We start from the raw sequence: 18,021 nt of genomic DNA on the forward strand, positions 1-18,021 counted from the left end.
TTATTATAGCTTGAATTTAACAAGATCCCTAGGTGATTAATATGCACATTAAATTTGAGAAGTAATGGGTAGATAGCTCTTTTGAGGTATTTGGCAGTGATAAAAAGAAACATTTTTTGAATGTTTACCAATAAGAGATGAATATAAGTATTAATATCCTACTTGGCCCATGATCAAACCAAAATAAGAGATTAAGCCACTTATCTAAGTTCTTAGAAGTGGATCAGAGCTTAAATTTCCTGACTCCCAGACTACTGCAATGTTTACGAAGTACTCAGCTCTATAATTAAGAGTCTTACTCACTCAATAATAAGCAAGGAAAAAAGTAATTTCTATTTACCCATGTATTTACCATTTCTAGTACTATTCATTTTTCATGTTGATCTAAGTTTACATCTGATATCACTTCCTTCAGCCTGAAGAACTTCTTTCAACATTTCTTACAGTGCATGTGTACGATTGATAAATTCTCTCAGTTTTAGCTTCAAGTGCGAGGGGGAAAGGGAGACAAGGGCAATGTATGTAACCTTAACATTTGTACCCCCATAATATGCTGAAATAAAAAAAAGAAAAGAAAAAATTCTCTCGGTTTTTATTTGGCAATGTTTTTCTTCTCTTCTCTTCTCTTCTCTTCTCTTCTCTTCTCTTCTCTTCTCTTCTCTTCTCTTCTCTTCTCTTCTCTTCTCTTCTCTCCTTCCTTCCTTCCTTCTTTCCTTCCTTCCTTCCTTCCTTCCTTCCTTCCTTCCTTCCTTCCTTCCTTCCTTCCTTCCTTCCTTCCTTCCTTCCTTCCTCCCTTCCTTCCTCCCTTTTTCCTCTCTCCATTTTTTCTTGCTTTCCTTCTTTTTCCCTTTCATTTTTTAAAGGACCTTTCACTAGGTTTCTAATTCCAGGTTCACAAGTTTTATTATTTTTAGCTCTTTAAAGATGTTATTCCATTCTCTTCTTGCCTGTTGAGAAGTCAGCATTATTATTCTCCTGGGTCTTGTGTAGAAAGGGTCTTTTTTCTCTGACTGTTATTAAAACTTTTCTCTTTAAACCATGGCTATCAGAAACTTGACTACTATATGCTTAGAAGTAGTTTTCTTTGTTTTTATCATACTTGGGGTTTATTGAGATTCTTAGATTCATGGGTTGATATTTTTCATCAAATTTTGATTGTTTTTATCTATTATTTCTTCAAATATTTTTTCTGCCTTAATCTCTTCTTCTAGAGCTCAAGTTTCACAGATGTTAGGCCACCACATACTATCCACAAATCAGTGAGGCTCTGTTCATTTTTTTTTTCAGCTTTTTTTCTCTATGTGCTTCAGCTCAAATAGTTTATATTGCTCTGTCTTCAAGTTCACTAAGCTTTTTGATTCTGCATAATCCAGTTGGCTGCTAAGCTTATTTGGTGACTTTTTAAAAATTTCAGGTATTATATTTTTTTCAGTTCTAGAATTTCTAGCTTGTTTTCTTTTATAATTTCCATTTTTCTAGTGAGAATTTTCCTCTGTTCACTTGAGTTTATATTTTCTTTTAAATCCTTAAACATATTTATAAGAACTCTTTTAAAGTCCTTGCTTGCTAATTTCAACATCTATGTCATCTTTGGGTATGTTTCTATTGAAAAAAAATCTTTTGTGGTCATGCCTCTTCACATATCTACTAATTTTTGTTGAATAAATTGTATGCTAGATAGTTGGAGTTGGAGTGGCTCATGCCTGTAATCCTAGCACTCTGGGAGGCCGAGGCAGGAGGATTGCTTGAGGTCAGGAGTTTAAGACCAGCTTGAGCAAGAGCAAGACCTTGTCTTTACTAAAAAAATAGAAAAAAAAATTAGCCAGGCAACTAAAAATAGAAAACATTAGCTAGGTGTGGTGGCATGTGCCTATAGTCCCAGCTACTCAGGAGGCTGAGGCAAGAGGATCGCTTGAGCCTAGGAGTTTGAGGTTGCTGTGAGCTAGGCTGACACCACGGCACTCACTCTAGCCTGGGCAACAGAGTGAGACTCTGTCTCAAAAATAAACAAATAAATAAATAAATTGTATGCTGGACATTAAATGCTACATTAATCGGTCTGGATTTAAAGAGTGTTGAATTTTGTTCTTTTAGTATACTGGTGGGTCGGCTTGATTTTTACAAGGCTGTTTTTGAGCTTTATCTGGATGAACACAGAATAACTTTTACTCTAGGGCTAGAGTTGCCCTAACTCCTACTGTATGGCCTCCTGGGGTCTTCACTGAAAACTCCAGGGAGTCCATGAGGTCTCTCCACCCAGAATGTCTGTGTCTCCAGCCCTGTGCACTTTCTGGATCTCCACTCAGCTTATAGCTCCACAGTAGTTGTTTTTCACCAGACTCTGTGGAGTCACCCAGAGAATGAGAAGCCTAGTATTCAGCCACAGACTTAAGAGTACCTCGATGGAGATTTCTGGACCTGTTTCTTTGTACAGCTCTTTTCTCTTAGTTACCCTGACCTGCAAATTCTAACCACTTCAATAGCCCTGAACGCTGATCTCTGCTTCTTCATCTCAGCAAGGCGACTGTTACCGAACTGGGCTCCACTTTTCTGTGCCTCCAGAAAAAAAGACAGGGTGACTGAGGGGCTCGTCTCATGTTTCCTTATGCCCAGGGATCAAAGTTCAGCACTGCCTGAATTCCAATGTCTGAAAACAGTTGCTTCATATATTTTGTTCAGTTTTACAGCTATTCATGGCAAGAGGGCTGGTACCAGTAAATTTGTCATAGCCAGAAACGAAAGTCCTTCACATTGGGTACTTTTGATCATCATCTTCTATTTGAAATTCTCCCTTATTTTTACTACTATAATCCTGTTGGTTTTCCTCCTAAATTTCTTATTATTCCTTCTTTATTTTCTCCTCCATTCTCTGACATACTTGTTTCATAAGGATCCAATAATTTTTTTTCTTTTTGGTCTACACTCTCTCCATTTTCATTGTTTCAACTATTATTTCTACAATTCACAAATCTATGTCTCTAGGCTAGACCTATTTCCCAACCCATATTTCCAACTGTCTGCTGAAACTGTGTACCTATCTAAGTGATCACTAGCCCAACAGACTATGTTAAAAGTGAGCACATTTTCTTTCCTTCAAAACTTACTTTTGTTCCTAGATTTGAGTCTTTCAGCTAAAGACTTTTCTGCACTTTAATGGAGACGACAGATAAAATCACAGAGAACAAAGGGCGTTGAGACAATAAAACTTTGGCAGGGGTTGGCAGGCTCTGACCTTTGGCTGGGGTGAAATCTTCTGGGTCGTCCTACCCTGAATCGCGATGGTGCTGCAGAAGAACCAATAAAACCGTCATCCAGGTCTTGATTCATAGTAACATAACCAAGCAAATTACAAGCAAGATAGAAACATAATTGTCAAACATTTGCTGAGAACTAAGAATGTTTCAGGCACTGTGGTCATGCTCTACATGAATCATTTATTCCCCAGAACAAACTCATGTTGGTGATTATCATCCCCATTTTCTAGATGAAAAAATCATGGCTTAGAGCAGGGTGACTTGCCTAGTGTTACACACAGCTAATAGGCAGGAAAGCCCAGCCTCATGGTCTAATGCCAAATCCATGCCTCTAAGGATGACGCCAGTGTTTCCTACAGTTACTTGATGATAAAAATTATCTGTGGCACTTGTTAAAAGTACTAATACTTATACCCATTCCCACTCCATGTCAGATCCACTGAATCAGAATCTCTAGGGAGAGGTCTGGGGAACTATTATTTTTAATGAGGGCCCTCAAATGACTCTCATTATCATATTATCTTATTCTTAATGTCATCATTATTCTTATTATACATCCTACCCCAGAGTAGGTCATACCCAACAAAGAGGAACACAGATAAATGAAGAATACAGTATGAAGGAACAATCAAGGCAGGCAGTATTTGTCAGTCCTTGGAAGAAGTCTGAGGTGGATTTTGGTGGGAATTCTGAGTAAGAGGAGGAAAGCATTTCAGAAAAGCAAAACATGAAAGGGACAAGAATGAGAGAATCGAATGTGTCAAGTACTGGCAGGAATTGATGTCCGAAGAGAGAAGGTGACTTGGTTCAGCGCACACTCCGGCACTCAGGTCTTACATAGCTTCAGGCAGGTTTAGAGCACCTATGGTTTACTGAACCTGTCTAGATCTTTTTTTTTTTTTTTTTTTTTTTTGAGACACAGTCTCACTTTGTTGCCCAGGCTAGAGTGAGTGCCATGGTGTCAGCCTAGCTCACAGCAACCTCAAACTCCTGGGCTCAAGCAATCTTGCTGCCTCAGCCTCCTGAGTAGCTGGGACTACAGGCATGCGCCACCATGCCCGGCTAATTTTTTTCTATATATATATCAGTTGGCCAATTAATTTCTTTCTATTTATAGTAGAGATGGGGTCTCGCTCTTGCTCAGGCTGGTTTGGAACTCCTGACCTCGAGCCATCCGCCCACCTCAGCCTCCCAGAGTGCTAGGATTACAGCATGAGGCTGTAGCATGAGGCATGAGCCACCGGGCCCAGCCCTTGGCCGGATCTTGATCAAGATTGTTCAAGGTGGTCTTTGAAACAATATTATCACTGTCTGGGGTTGAGGGGTCAGAAGGAGTCCTGACTTGCAATTTTTTTCTTTTTTAAAGGTAAACTTGATTATGTGACTTCTTGCAATAGATAAATGATCCTCAGACAGCCTTACTTGGAATATAATAATAGGAAATTTTCTCTTATTGTTTATAGACATTTTTAAGTACATTTCCAACTGGATGTTATAGAAGCTATGTCCTGAATTCTTCTACAGCATTACTTTTAACAGCCTGCGACTCAATCAACAGGTGTTCATTGAATGCTGACTTCATACCAGATACTGTGAGCAGTGCAGGAGAAAGACAGATGAATAATGTGGTTCTTTTTTTTTTTTTTTTTGAGACAGAGTCTCACTTTGTTGCCCAGGCTACAGTGAGTGCCGTGGCGTCAGCCTGGCTCACAGCAACCTCAATCTCCTGGGCTCAGCAATCCTACTGCCTCAGCCTCCCGAGTAGCTGGGACTACAGGCATGCGCCACCATGCCCGGCTAATTTTTTTTTGTATATATATTTTTTTTTAGTTGGTCAATTAATTTATTTCCATTTTTGGTAGAGACGGGGTCTCGCTCAGGCTGGTTTCGAACTCCTGACCTTGAGCAATCCGCCCGCCTCGGCCTCCCAAAGTGCTAGGATTACAGGCGTGAGCCACCACGCCCGGCCAATAATGTGGTTCTTAATCGTGAAGATTCAGACTTCAGGGGCGCAGAGGGATAGCCAGCTCTGTAAATCCATGACAAGCCCTAGCAGGAAGGTTGTATGGGCCATTGGCTGCCACGCACCGAACAGGGAGCACCGGGTCTGCAGGGGCGGAAATGGCAACGTGAGTGGCCTTGCTTGCTGGGTTTTGAAGTGATCACAGACTTTCACCAGGAAAGAGAGGAAGTACTGTAGATCACAGAAGGAGAAGGAAGAATGACAAAGAAGTCAGAGTGAAGGAGTCATCATAGAAGAGTCACACACTGCCGTTCACAATTTTTTAATTTCATCCTGTACGATGTTTAAAAAAAGTAAATTTCTTGTTAGCATTTAAAATGGAGGAGTATTCATATATAAATTTTGATTTAAATGGAAACAAAGATTTAGCAACTCTAGGCCCACATTCTCCCATGGCAACTCTCAACTGGTCCCAAATAACAGCTGCCCCCTTGGCAGGTGACTCCTGCACCACAGTCCACGCTAGACCCACCCCCTCTGCTGTTTTATTCCCAGTCTTCTACACAGGCATTTGAGTTTGTGACCCCCTGGTAGAGCACAGGCTGGAAGGTGGCAGGAGAATATCTCGAATGAGGATGGGCCGGCAGAGTAGTTTGGAACAAAAGTGTGACTGGCCTTGCTTGCTACACTTATTCAGACTTTATCGCTCGGGTGATGAGGAGGAGGTGACTATTGATAAAGTAAAGCAGAGTAGAGAAATGGTAAGAGCTGAGTTTTAGGAAGCTGTCCCGGGCAGATGGCTTGGAGGAATTTAGACTGAAGACAGAAACACAGGAGGCCACCACAAAAGTTCAGCAAGGGATGATGAAGAGTTATACCTGGAGAGTGGTCATGGGATGAATGGGAGAGGCATAAAAGGAAAAGGGAAGGGGAAAGGCAGGGAAATTTTCTTAAATTGTTTAATATGAAAATGTTTAAACATCTAGAAAACTCAAAAGGATAATAAAATAAATATCTGTATAATCTCAACGTAGATCCAACATAGATTCAACAATTGTTACTATTTGCCATATTTATTTTCTTTCCATATGCACAGACACACACATATATTTATATATATGTTGTATATCTATTTTGAAAGTTGTAGAAATCTTATACTTCATACCTAAATATTCACACCTAAGTATATATCTCCTAAAAATAAGAATTTCCTTATACATAACCAAATGTCATTATCACAGGTAACAAAATTAATATCATATAATATCCATATTATTTAATATATGGCTCGTATTCAGATTTTCCCCAATTATTCCTAAAATTGTTTTAGTTGTTTTTATAAAGCTGTTTTCCACCAAGATTCATATATTGTATTTGGTTGTCATGTCTCTTTAGTCTCTTTTAACCTAAAACAGTTCCCTTAATTTTTCTCCCCCAGGATAATGACTTTTGGAGGAATGTGAAAGAGTTGTCTTATACAGTATCTCGCGTTCAGATTGCTCTGCAGGTGTCTTTGTAATTTGATTGATCTTCAATTCCCTATAACTCCTATATATTTGAAGTTAGGTCTACAGGCTTGCTTAGACTCAGGTTAAACACTTTTGTCAAGAAAAAGTCACAAATGATTTAAAGAATTTCATCTGCATTACATCAGGAAGAAGATGAAGCAAGGTTATCCCATATTATTGATTGGAAGGTGGATCACTTGGTCGATGTGGTGACTTCCAGATCTCTCCTTTGTACTCTTTACAATTAGGAAGTAAACTTTGCCACTATGTGAATACATGTTTTGTAATAATCTTTTACCATTGATGATCTTTGCCTGAATCAGTTATTTCACTGGGAGGGGTATACCAGACTTTCAAATATTATCAGTCCTTCATTGGCATTCTTCTCTAAAGATGAGTTTTCCCTCATCAAGTAGGATGATATACAATTCCTCCTAAAAAGGCAAGGTGAATATTTAGTTCCTTCCCTTTTATTACCAATTTCAGAGTAAGGATTTATTCCATAGTCACCTCCAATGCTGGCAAATGTAGGGTTTTTTTTTCCCCTCTTCTTTCACCTTTTTGGGTATTACTATGGACTCATGGATTTTTATGTATTCATTTTTTTATAAGCAATATAGTTATGTTCAAATTGTCCAAAGTTTGGTTAGTGGGAACTCTTTCAAACTAGCTCCTATGTCCTTGTAACATGCCTCCATAAATCACTGAGCACTTCCTTGCTTTCTGATACAACAAAATGTCCTAAATTTACCTTTTAGTTTTTCTGTTCAACAACTGGAATTAGCTATTTCTCTAAAGATCTTGGTTCTTTTCAGTAAGTAAGGATGAGTAGAAACCAAGACCTGGTTTCTAGGAGTGTCATTGCTAGAGTAATAGCATTGCTTCTGTGTTCTTTCAGTGAACACCGCTAGAATGTATATATTATATACACACACATACATACATGCATGTACCCACATATGTATATTTTTTAATTCATGAGTCTGTATTGATATTTCCAATTCATACTTAATATCATAGTTTAAAATTACAAGTCTTTTTCCATGAGATATTTTAAATGAGGAATGAACAGAAGTGGGTAATGAGTTAGATGTAAGAGGCAGGGAAAAACAAAGAATCAAGAAAGACTCCCTAAGTTTTTATCTTGAGCACCTGAACCTGCATGGATAGTGTTGCTGCTGCTATTTTACCCAAGATAAAGAGCAAGAAAAGGAGAAAAATTCATAGGATGGGGGCAGGGGAATGAGAAATCAATTATATATAGTTCACTGCTTTATTTTATTAGTTATAAAACTAATCTGTTTGCGAACTGATACACATAGGTGTCAGCAATGATAAGACAAGGATTTTACAGAGGTATAAAAATGTAAGCTATATTCAAAGTACCAGTCAAGAGTCACCTCAATCATTGGGCATCCTTCAAATAACGTTAACATCTGGTGAAATCTCTGTACTCCTGTATATGAATGAAGCCAGATATCCAAGTATGACTTATTAGGGTGCTCAAGCAAAAGAGGAAAGACATTTAAAAAAAAATTAAAGTGAAAAACTTCTGAAAAGTAAAGAAGAAACTTTAAAACAACTCTGGATTTAAAACATGACATATTAGTTTGCTAGGGCTACCATAAAAAAATAACACAGACTGGGTGGTTTAGACAACAGAAATTTATTTTTTCACAGTTCTGGAGGACATAAGTCCAAGTTCAAAGTGTCGACAGGTTTGTTTTCTTCTGAAGCCTACCTCCTTGGCTTGTAGATGTCTGCCTCCTTGCTGTTTCCTCATAGGATCTCCCCTCAGTCTGTATCTTGTCTGTGTCCTAATCTCCTTTTCTTATAAGGAACCTAATTATATTGGATTAGGGACCACCTATAGGACCTAATTCTGCCTTAATTACTTCTTTAAAGGGCCTATATCCAAACATAGTCACATTCTGAGTTACTAGGGGTTAGAACTTTGACATATGGATTCACAAAACATGAGACAGAAAAACACTATGTGATAAGACACATGCTTGAGAAAGTTAGCAAGTCTTCTCTGTGGCGAGGCCTCATTTCTAGCTATGCAATTTGGTAGCATTATTACTCCACAATGGCTTGAGCAAGTTTAGATGATGATCGATGATGAGCCACAGATTCACCCACATTTCTTTGGCCAGTGATGAATATACACAGGGAAAATTGGAGACAGAAGAATATATCCACCTTGCTGTCACCAAGATTTTCCAGGCTTTGAACTTGAGTCATTATGCTTAGCTTGCTTTGTGCCAGAATGTTAGCATTTAATCACTGCATTTTCCCTCCTTTCTTCAGGACAAGGATCTCTGTGCCAACTGACTCATCTGATACCAGCTATAATGATCACAGACGATATGGGAGCAGCAGGTTTCATCTATCTTAATGTAGGAAAAATTAACGCAAAGGAAATCAAGTTTTGTTGAGGATGCTAGAAGACTGGCACTTTTACAGATGAGAAAAACATAGGCCGGGGCTAGTGAAATGACTTGCTCAGGGACTTGCTCTGCTAGTTAAGGACATTGCTAGGACTCCCTCTCCTGACTCCTGTTCCAGTGTCCCTTCTCCATCACCACAGCTAAGTAGCTCTAGGTTTAGTTTTTTTTCTGATTAAAAATGTTCCTGGAAGCATTGCATACAAATAATACTAAGGCCGGGCGCGGTGGCTCACGCCTGTAATCCTAGCTCTCTGGGAGGCCGAGGCGGGCGGATTGCTCAAGGTCAGGAGTTCAAAACCAGCCTGAGCAAGAGCGAGACCCCGTCTCTAAAAAAAAAAAAAAAAAAAAAAAAAAAAAAACAAATAATACTAAATGCCGAGGAACATTGTAGTACAGTGGTTAGGCTTGCAGACTGGTCAAACAAGCGTATGTTTGAATCTTAGCTTTATCATTCTACTACTATACAGCCTTGAGCAGGTTGTCTAACTTCTCACAACTTCAACTTACTCAACAGTGGAATGGGGATAATAATAGCACCTACCTTACAGAACAGCCATGAGGACTTAAATAAGTTAGAGCACTAAAAAAAAAAAAATTAGTAGCGTTAGAAACACAGTAAGTAGTTAATAAATAAGAGGTGTTATTATTCATCATCATACCCTAAAATTTACTATTAATAGAATTCAAAATTTCCATTCTGGTTTATTACATAAAATGAAGCAAAAGTAAATTAATAACAAACTAACAAACCTCACTAATTAGACATCTTTCCATTTCACAACTAAGAGAATGTTTATTACAATGTCCCAGGATCAAGCAGTTGAGCACAAGGGCAAAAAACAAGCCTAACAATGAAGTCGAAGGGTTTCACAACTCATGATTCAAAATCACAGCCTAAGGAGAAAACCAAAATCCCCAAGGCAGTAGAATAAGAGAAAAGAAAGTTCTGAAATAAAGGAAAGAGCACTGGAGAAAAAAGGATGCTATCAGATTTACAACCTCAACAAAAGCATTGGTGCAAGCCAGGAGTAAAAGAGACTCTTTCCACTTTTTCACCTAGATAGCTCCTAAAACAAAGAAGGAAGTCATTGCCCCTCCCAAAGCAGAAGCCAAAGCAAAGGTTTTAAAGGCGGAGAAAGCAGTGCTGAAAGGCGTCCACAGCCACACACCCAAAAAATGATCTGTATGTCACCCACCTTTTGGAGTTCCAAGATGCTGTAGCTTTAGAAGGCAGCCCAAATATCCCCAGAGGAGCACCTCTGGGAGAAAAAATTTGACCTGTATGCCATCATCAAGTTCCCCCAACCACTAAGTCAGCCATGAAGAAAATAGAAGACAACAACACACGTGTGTTCATTGTGAATGTCGAGACCAACAAGCACCAGATCAAACAGGTTGTGAAGAAGCTCTATGACATTGACAACGCCAAGGTCAACACCCTGATCAGGCCTGTTGGAGAGAAGGGATATGTTTAGCTGGCTGCTGACTATGATGCTTTGGATGTTTCCAACAAAATTGGGATCATTTAAACTAAGTCTAGCTGACTCATTCTAAATATATCTCTTTATCACCATAAAAGAAAGACAAAAAGAAAAGAAGGAAGGAAGGAAGGAAGGAAGGAAGGAAGGAAGGAAGGAAGGAAGGAAGGAAGGCAGAAAGGAGAAAGAAAGGAAAGAAGAAACCACTTTTTGGATAAGAGAATGAAGTTAAGATTCCCAAAGAAAGTAAAAGTTATCTCCAGCAAGAAATACTCCTTGTCTTTCAGAGCCTGGGGTCTGTTAACGTGAAGAGGTTGTTCTCTAGGGTCATGCTAGGAATTGGCCGTTACACCCTGATGAGGGCCTCCTTCAGTGACTCCAGTAAAATGCCAGCTAGTCACTGGGTCCTTGCCTTGGAGATGGCTGCTGTGTTAGTTTTCTTTAAGCAGTAATTTCTTCCAAGAGGTGGGTTTGAGGGCCCTCCTGGAAAGCCTATCATTCAAAATTAATGAAATGCTATTTGTATTTTAATGCATTGAACTGTGCATGTGGGAAAGCCCAGCCTCAGTGGAAGTCATATAACCCTTTGGAATGGATGTGTAGCACGAGTGATCCTTACTGAAAAGGCCATTTATTTTTTCAGTCCTTTATTTCTTCAAGGGCCAAAGAGCAAGACCCAGAAGTAAAAGCACAAAGTAATGAATTTACCCATTAAGCACAACAAGAAGACAGAGCCAGAGTGACTCTTCTCAAACAGACATCTGCAGCCTTTCCAACTAAATTGAAGGAGAAAGGCACTTTCAGTTATGTCATCATTTCAGTCCTTTGCTTTGCTGAAATGGTCACCAGTGAGCTAGATCCATTCATACTTTTTGTTAATTCTTTTCCTACTGAATTTAGTTCTTGTCTAAGAGCTGCATTTGCAAGGCAATTTGACAGTGTTTATAAAAAATGTTTAATGTGCATGTCCTTTGACTCAATTTCATTTTTAGGAATTTCCCCATAGAAAGTCTAACTAACATGTATGAAGATAGATATAGCTATCAGGACATCTGCCCCATTATCTGAAATACTGTAAATTGAAAGCAACCTAAATGCCCAACAATATGAACTGGTTAAACAACTTATGATTTAGCCATATACACACCTTGGAATCTGACTACCTGAGTTTGAGTTTCCATTTCACTACAGCTTATTAGTTGTGGCCACTTATATTCATCTTCTATTGCTGCCCTAACAAACCACCACAATGCAGAAGCATAAAACAACACAAATTTATTCTTATAGTTAAATAGTTCAGAAGTCCATTGTGAACTCAGCAAATGTTAGCTATCACCATCCTTGCTACATAGCTATTAAAAAGGAGACAGAGTTATGTTACCAACATAGAAAGATGTTTAAAAGCTATCACAGAGAAGTGAACTATAGAAGACTGTGTATGGTATAACCACTTTTCTATAAAAGAAGGAAAAAAGAAAAAAGATAGTTATATTTACCTAGAGAAAAATGAATGGTATCAATAGATTGAGATTGAGAAGGTAAGTGCAGACTTGGAATTTTAAAAATAATATGTAAGTTTTATTTTTGTATTTAAAGTGGTAGCCCCATTAGAAAGATAAATAGAATGTTTATTTTCCAAACAAATGTGGCAGCCACAAAGAAATAAAGAAATAGCTACTTATACAAAGACAAAAATAAGGAAAAAATTTAAAAAGCATTGAAAAATTATACGAAATAAAAAATTCCAAGAAAGATGCTAGAAATAACCTTGAACATATCAATAATCACAATAAATATAGTAGATTACATCTGTTTATAAAAATACAGGGATTCTCAGGTTGGAGAAAATAACAAAATCCAGACATGTAAAGATACATTTAGGTACAGTTTTAAAATGCAAACGTTAATAAACACAGTGATCACAGAAAGATGCATATTTAGTAAAAGTATAGGAAGACAGATGGATAGTAAATTCACTAATTTCAGGTTTGTTTTGCCTTTAGGAATAAAAAGAGAGAAACTGCATGGGTGAAGGTTACTGAAAGGGATATAAACTATGTCTGTAATATTTTATTTCTTTGCAACAAAAATAAAATATCTGGAACAGATTCGATAAGCTATTTACCTTTAAATCCTGGTTTATTATAGTTTGTATTTTTCTGGGCATATAAAATAATTTGAATATTTGTTCAATGAATTGTACTTAGAAGTCAGAAACAGGGATGATGTATTAATGGCACATATATTTTGGGTTCTAGAAAAAATCATCAACTTTTAAAGGTAAAATTAGGGCAGATAGAAATGTATTTCCACAGTCTGTCCATTAGTTAAGGTTATCATCTATTGAACACTCAAACTAGTTTAAGGATGATACTGTTTGAAAATGCCCACAATATGTACACGAAAATGTTTAAGAGCAGCAGTCCCCCACCAGGGACCGGTTTCTTGGAAGACAATTTTTCCACAGACCAGGGCGGGCAGGGGAGTAGGGGTGCAGCAGAGCTGCAGCTCTGTGGCCTGGTCCCTAACAGGCTACGAATCAGTACTAGGGGACTGCAGTTTAAGAAGACACATGTATGCAAGTTTAATACAGTTCATTAGTGTCATCAAGAAACAAAGAAGCAACTGAAATAGTGAGTAAATTTCTCAGAGAAATTTAATTTTGAGTTAGTATATGAAGAAGTTCATGGATTTCTTTCTTTCTTTTCTTTTCTTTTTTTTTTTTTAGACAAAGTCTCACTCTGTTGCTCAGGCTAGAGTGCCGTGGCGTCAGGAAGCTCACAGCAACCTTAAACGCCTGGGCTCAAGCGATCCTTCTGCCTCAGTCTCCCGGGTAGCTGGGACTATAGGCACGTGCCACCATGCCCAGCTAATTTTTTCTATATATTTTTAGTTGTCCAGCTAATTTCTTTCTATTTTTATTTTTAGTAGAGATGGGGTCTCGCTCTTGCTCAGGCTGGTCTTGAACTCCTGACCTCGAGGGATATTCTCACCTGGGCCTCTCAGAGTGCTAGGATTGAGCCACTGTACCTGGCCGAAGTTCATGGATTTCTAAGAGGGAACAATTCAGATACGAAAATGAACTGTGCTGAAGCACAAAGAAGGGACCTTGTCACTAAATGCTGAGAGAGTAGGGGTTCAATGTGATTGTAGCAGATTTCCTCCCTGAAATTTTGAGGAGCTGTGGAAACAGATATAGGTATTTAAATGGGCAAAAGCACAGGAAAATGTCAATGTGCAACTGAATAGGAAATGTAGGCTGCCAGGGGAATAGATCTGACATCACACATTTATATTAACCATGATAATCGACTTCCTTGCTATACATGTTCTGGCTCCACTGTAAAAATATAAGCATAAAAAAGGTATTTATGAACTGCTTTGAAAGAAAAATGGAAATGCTGCCAGTGCAGGGACCCGAGCCTGTAGTTCCAGCTACTCTGGAGGTGGAGGCGGAGGATTTCTTGAGCCCAGGAGTTTGAGAACAGCATGGGCAACATAACGGGACCCTGTCTCTAAAAAAATAAAAAGAGACACTCAGTTCCTTTACAAAAGAAGGAAGAAGAGAAGAGGAAAGGAAGGAATGAACGAAAGAAGAGAGGGAGGAAGGAAGGAGGGAAGGAGGGAAGGAAGGAAGCAATGAAGGAAGGAAGGAAGGAAGAAAGGAAGGCAGGCAGGTAGGCAGGAAGGAAGGAAGGAAGGAAGGAAGGAAGGAAGGAAGGAAGGAAGGAAGGAAGGAAGGAAGGAAGGGAGGGAGGGAGGGAGGAAGGAAGGAAGGAAGGAAGGAAGGAAGGAAAAATGCTGATGGAGAACTGTGAGTGAGCCTCAGTCTGTTCCTTGTTAGAAGTGTTACAGTTACGTCTCTAGGGCTGTATATGATTATTTATTTATTTATTTATCTGGAGACAGGGTCTTCCTCTGTCACTCAGGCTAGAGTGGTGTCATCATAACTCACTGCAAACTCAAACTCCTGGCCTGAAGCGATCCTCCCATGTCCGCCTCCCAAAATGCTAGGGTTATAGGTGTGAGCCACCATGCCTGGCCTCAGATACGATTATTTCATAGATTAACGCAGACAAATATCCTCCCCACAAAATGGACAACCTATTTTGAAAATATCCCAATTATTGTCATCAGAATGCTCTAATGTTGAGCCAATTTCTTCTTTCTGCCTTCAAGTTAATTTGAGTGCGAGGCTCAACCTAAGTTCTATCTTGGGTGATGCAGATGGCCATGACCACTAATTGGAAACTCAGTCAGTCCATATCTTGTGGCTTCTAGCACCAAGGGTACCTGTGACCTACCTAGTCAATCACCAGGTCCCCCTGCCTCTGCCTCTTCATTACCTCTCGCATCCTGATTCCTGCCACTGTTGTTTGAGGTCTGGCCGCATCTCATTTTGCACCAACAGAGGCAGCTCCTCAGGGTCTCGCCACCATATGGCTGCCAGAGTGAACGTGCTCTCGCTAACGGCCAACCCGGACAGAACCTTACTGGGCTTGAGCCTCACAATGGGGTTGCCTCACCTGACATGTCTCTGTGAGTTGTGAGGTGGGGCATAGGCCATTTTGTTAATGAGAATAAAGGCCCCCAAATCCCATCCACCAGCTTTCCTCACTGCTGTGTGGAGAATGCCTTTCCCTATCTGAGTCACCAGCTCTGCTGCCTGGCAAATTCCTGCTCCTTCTCCTCCCACAGCTCCTACAGGTCTCAGCTCAGCGACTCCTCTGCACATCCATATTCCCGACCACCCACTCCCAGCCCAGCCAGCTCAGGTTCTGCTCCTAAAGCCTTGCGCTTTGTATAGACTTCCATGTAAGAATTGTCTTCTTATGATTCTTTATACAACCTTCTTCCCCTCTATTGTAAGCTCCTTGAGGACAGAGCTTAGCTTAGCTCTTTTCACATCTCCAATAAGTAGCAGTTTCTGGTACCTTCTAGGCACATAGCAAATACGAATGAATGAATGAATAAATTAGTACTATCACTCATATGGAGTAGACGCCCCAGTGGATCAGAGCAACATTTTTTTTCCATTCCTGATCTATGTGGCAGCAGAGAAAAACTTTTCTTCCTAATTATTTCATAAAAAATCATACCATGAAATGTCTGCATTTTGAGAGTAAAGACTGAGGAAGTTATTTTTTCCCTTATAAAATTAGAGATCATAATTATTGGCAAAGAGTTCAGGATACTAGATTCATTAGAGGAAAGAGTGGTCTAGCAATTCTTTCTATGTTCCTGTAACTAATTATGGATGAGTAATTTAAAAAAATTGGTATCCATAAAAATGACCACAAACCAATAAGGATGATGAGTTGAATCATAAAAATTCCATGCTATTTATATTTCTCCACACATACTCAGTACATTTATTCTAAATGGAAAAGTACAAATATTGGGATAAAAACATTTAAACTACAGAAACAAGAAACTCCAAATGCTAATCCTGCCTAAGGGGCAGAATTTAATTCTGCGCTAAAGTACTGTATGTGGGATTAAGAGGCGTGGTTAACCAAACATTTGAGGACAAGTAATTAGCACTGCATCTCTCTATCACATATTTGCCTTACACATAATTTATACAACAAGCCCACAGAGGAGAAAAACAAAATGCTGTTTGAAACATTTTTTTTTTCCAGCCACATAGTTTTCAGGCTTACTTTTTTTCTTTTCCCCACATCAAAGATTATTCACTCCTATGGTCTTGGGTTAGATAGCAGTGGGATATTTTCTCTCTGATGTACAGGGACAGAGAAATAACATTTCTAACCTGTTATTCTTGGCTGTGTCCTTCCTGCCAAATCTTGGATGTTTAAATGTGGAGGTGCACAGTCTCTGTAGCTGGTTTATGTAATACTTTTAGAGTGAAATGGATGTGCAAAAGAATGCTTTCTTTCCCTTATTCGTGTGAGACACCTTCTATGTGTCCAGAATTGTGCTGCATTCTCAGGACACCAGTGAATAAGACAGGGTCCCCACCCTTGATGAACTTGTAGTCTAGCAGCAGAGACAACTAAGCCTACAATTACAATGTAGGACAATAAGAGCCATGATGAGGGGTTGCACGGGGAGTTGCAGGGACGCCAACCTCTGTCTAGAACAGTCAGGAATCGCTTCCAGCAAGAAGTGCCATCCAGGTTGCATTTCAAACCTGTAGGGCGTAGGCAGTTGAAGGGGGGTAGGAAAGTGGAAAATTGAAAGCCGAGGGACTACCTGGGAGAGATCAGAGTATGAGAGGGAAAACAGGAATAGATGAGGCAGGGTGGTGCTTACTGATGGTGCAGAGCAGATATTTACAAAGAGAAGTGAGTCTGAGTCTCTAGGTAAACATTTTCTGTGCTCACAAACCAAGCAAAGGCTTCTGCAACCCTCCTCCCCGTCTCCACCTGGGGCACCTACGATAAATAGGGCAGGTGAGAGCTCAAGTATATTTGAGAGAGATGTTTCAGCTTCTGTGCCGCAGCATCTTGGCTGAACTGACTCTGGCAGTTGCTCTTATTTCAACATTTTATGAGAAACATGGAGAAATGGTACCACCAAACCATAACTTGTCCACAACTCCAGCCCAGCTCTGGCTACAGTGCAGTATTTGGTAAGAGCCTGACCTAGGGCAAAGGATTTAACCTCCTTGTTCCTCAGCATTTCATCTTTAAAATGGAGTGCAGCGAGAATTAAACAGTGAGTATGTATAAAAGAGCACAGGATAGAGCCTGGCACAAAGCAAATGCTCAGTAAGTATTAGCCATAATTATTTTGTTCCTCATATGGGAAGTGTCAGTGAGCCTAGCTGGCCAGTTATTTAAATAATAAGCATGTTGGCTGGGTGTGGTGGCTCACGCCTGTAATCCTAGCACTCTGGGAGGCTGAGGCGGGAGGATCGTTTGAGCTCAGGAGTTCGAGACCAGCCTGAGCAAGAGTGAGACACCGTCTCTACTAAAAAATAGAAAGAAATTAGCTGGACAACTAAAAAAAAAAATTTTTTTTAAGTATATATATACAAAAAATTAGCTGGGCATGGTGGCACATGCCTGTAGTCCCAGCTACTTGGGAGGCTGAGGCAGGAGGATTGCTTGAGCCCAGGAGTTTGAGGTTGCTGTGAGCTAGGCTGACGCGATGGCACTCTAGCCCAGGCAACAGAGTGAGACTCTGTCTCAAAAACAATAATAATAATAAATAAAAAATAAGCATGTCATTTACAAGAACTGGACTCAGGAATAATGTTGCTGTTTAATGTCTGCAGCACTAATAGAATATTAGGAAAGTTAACCCTGTGAATGCAAAGGCTGAACTTTCACAGCCTTTCAAAAGAAGTAACAATGGAATTTTTTGTTTATATTCACTCATTGAAAACTCATTATCCCCACA

General features: G+C 39.5%; 1 protein-coding gene across 2 annotated transcripts in view; it reads right to left on the bottom strand.

The window, feature by feature from the left end:
• DDAH1 (dimethylarginine dimethylaminohydrolase 1) overlaps window positions 1–18,021 on the bottom strand; it is a 230,125-nt gene that overhangs the window by 160,113 nt on the left and 51,991 nt on the right. The window contains exon 2 of one of the 2 annotated variants that reach the window (XM_075999705.1): window positions 3,233–3,284. The exons of the other annotated variant lie outside the window; for it this stretch is intronic. The gene's annotated coding sequence lies outside the window, so the exon portion shown is untranslated. The remainder of the gene's footprint in view (window positions 1–3,232; window positions 3,285–18,021) is intronic. 2 annotated transcript variants of the gene reach the window in all.

Source organism: Microcebus murinus, chromosome 2 (assembly GCF_040939455.1).
Source record: "Microcebus murinus isolate Inina chromosome 2, M.murinus_Inina_mat1.0, whole genome shotgun sequence".
In the NCBI taxonomy this organism is placed as follows: domain Eukaryota; kingdom Metazoa; phylum Chordata; class Mammalia; order Primates; family Cheirogaleidae; genus Microcebus; species Microcebus murinus.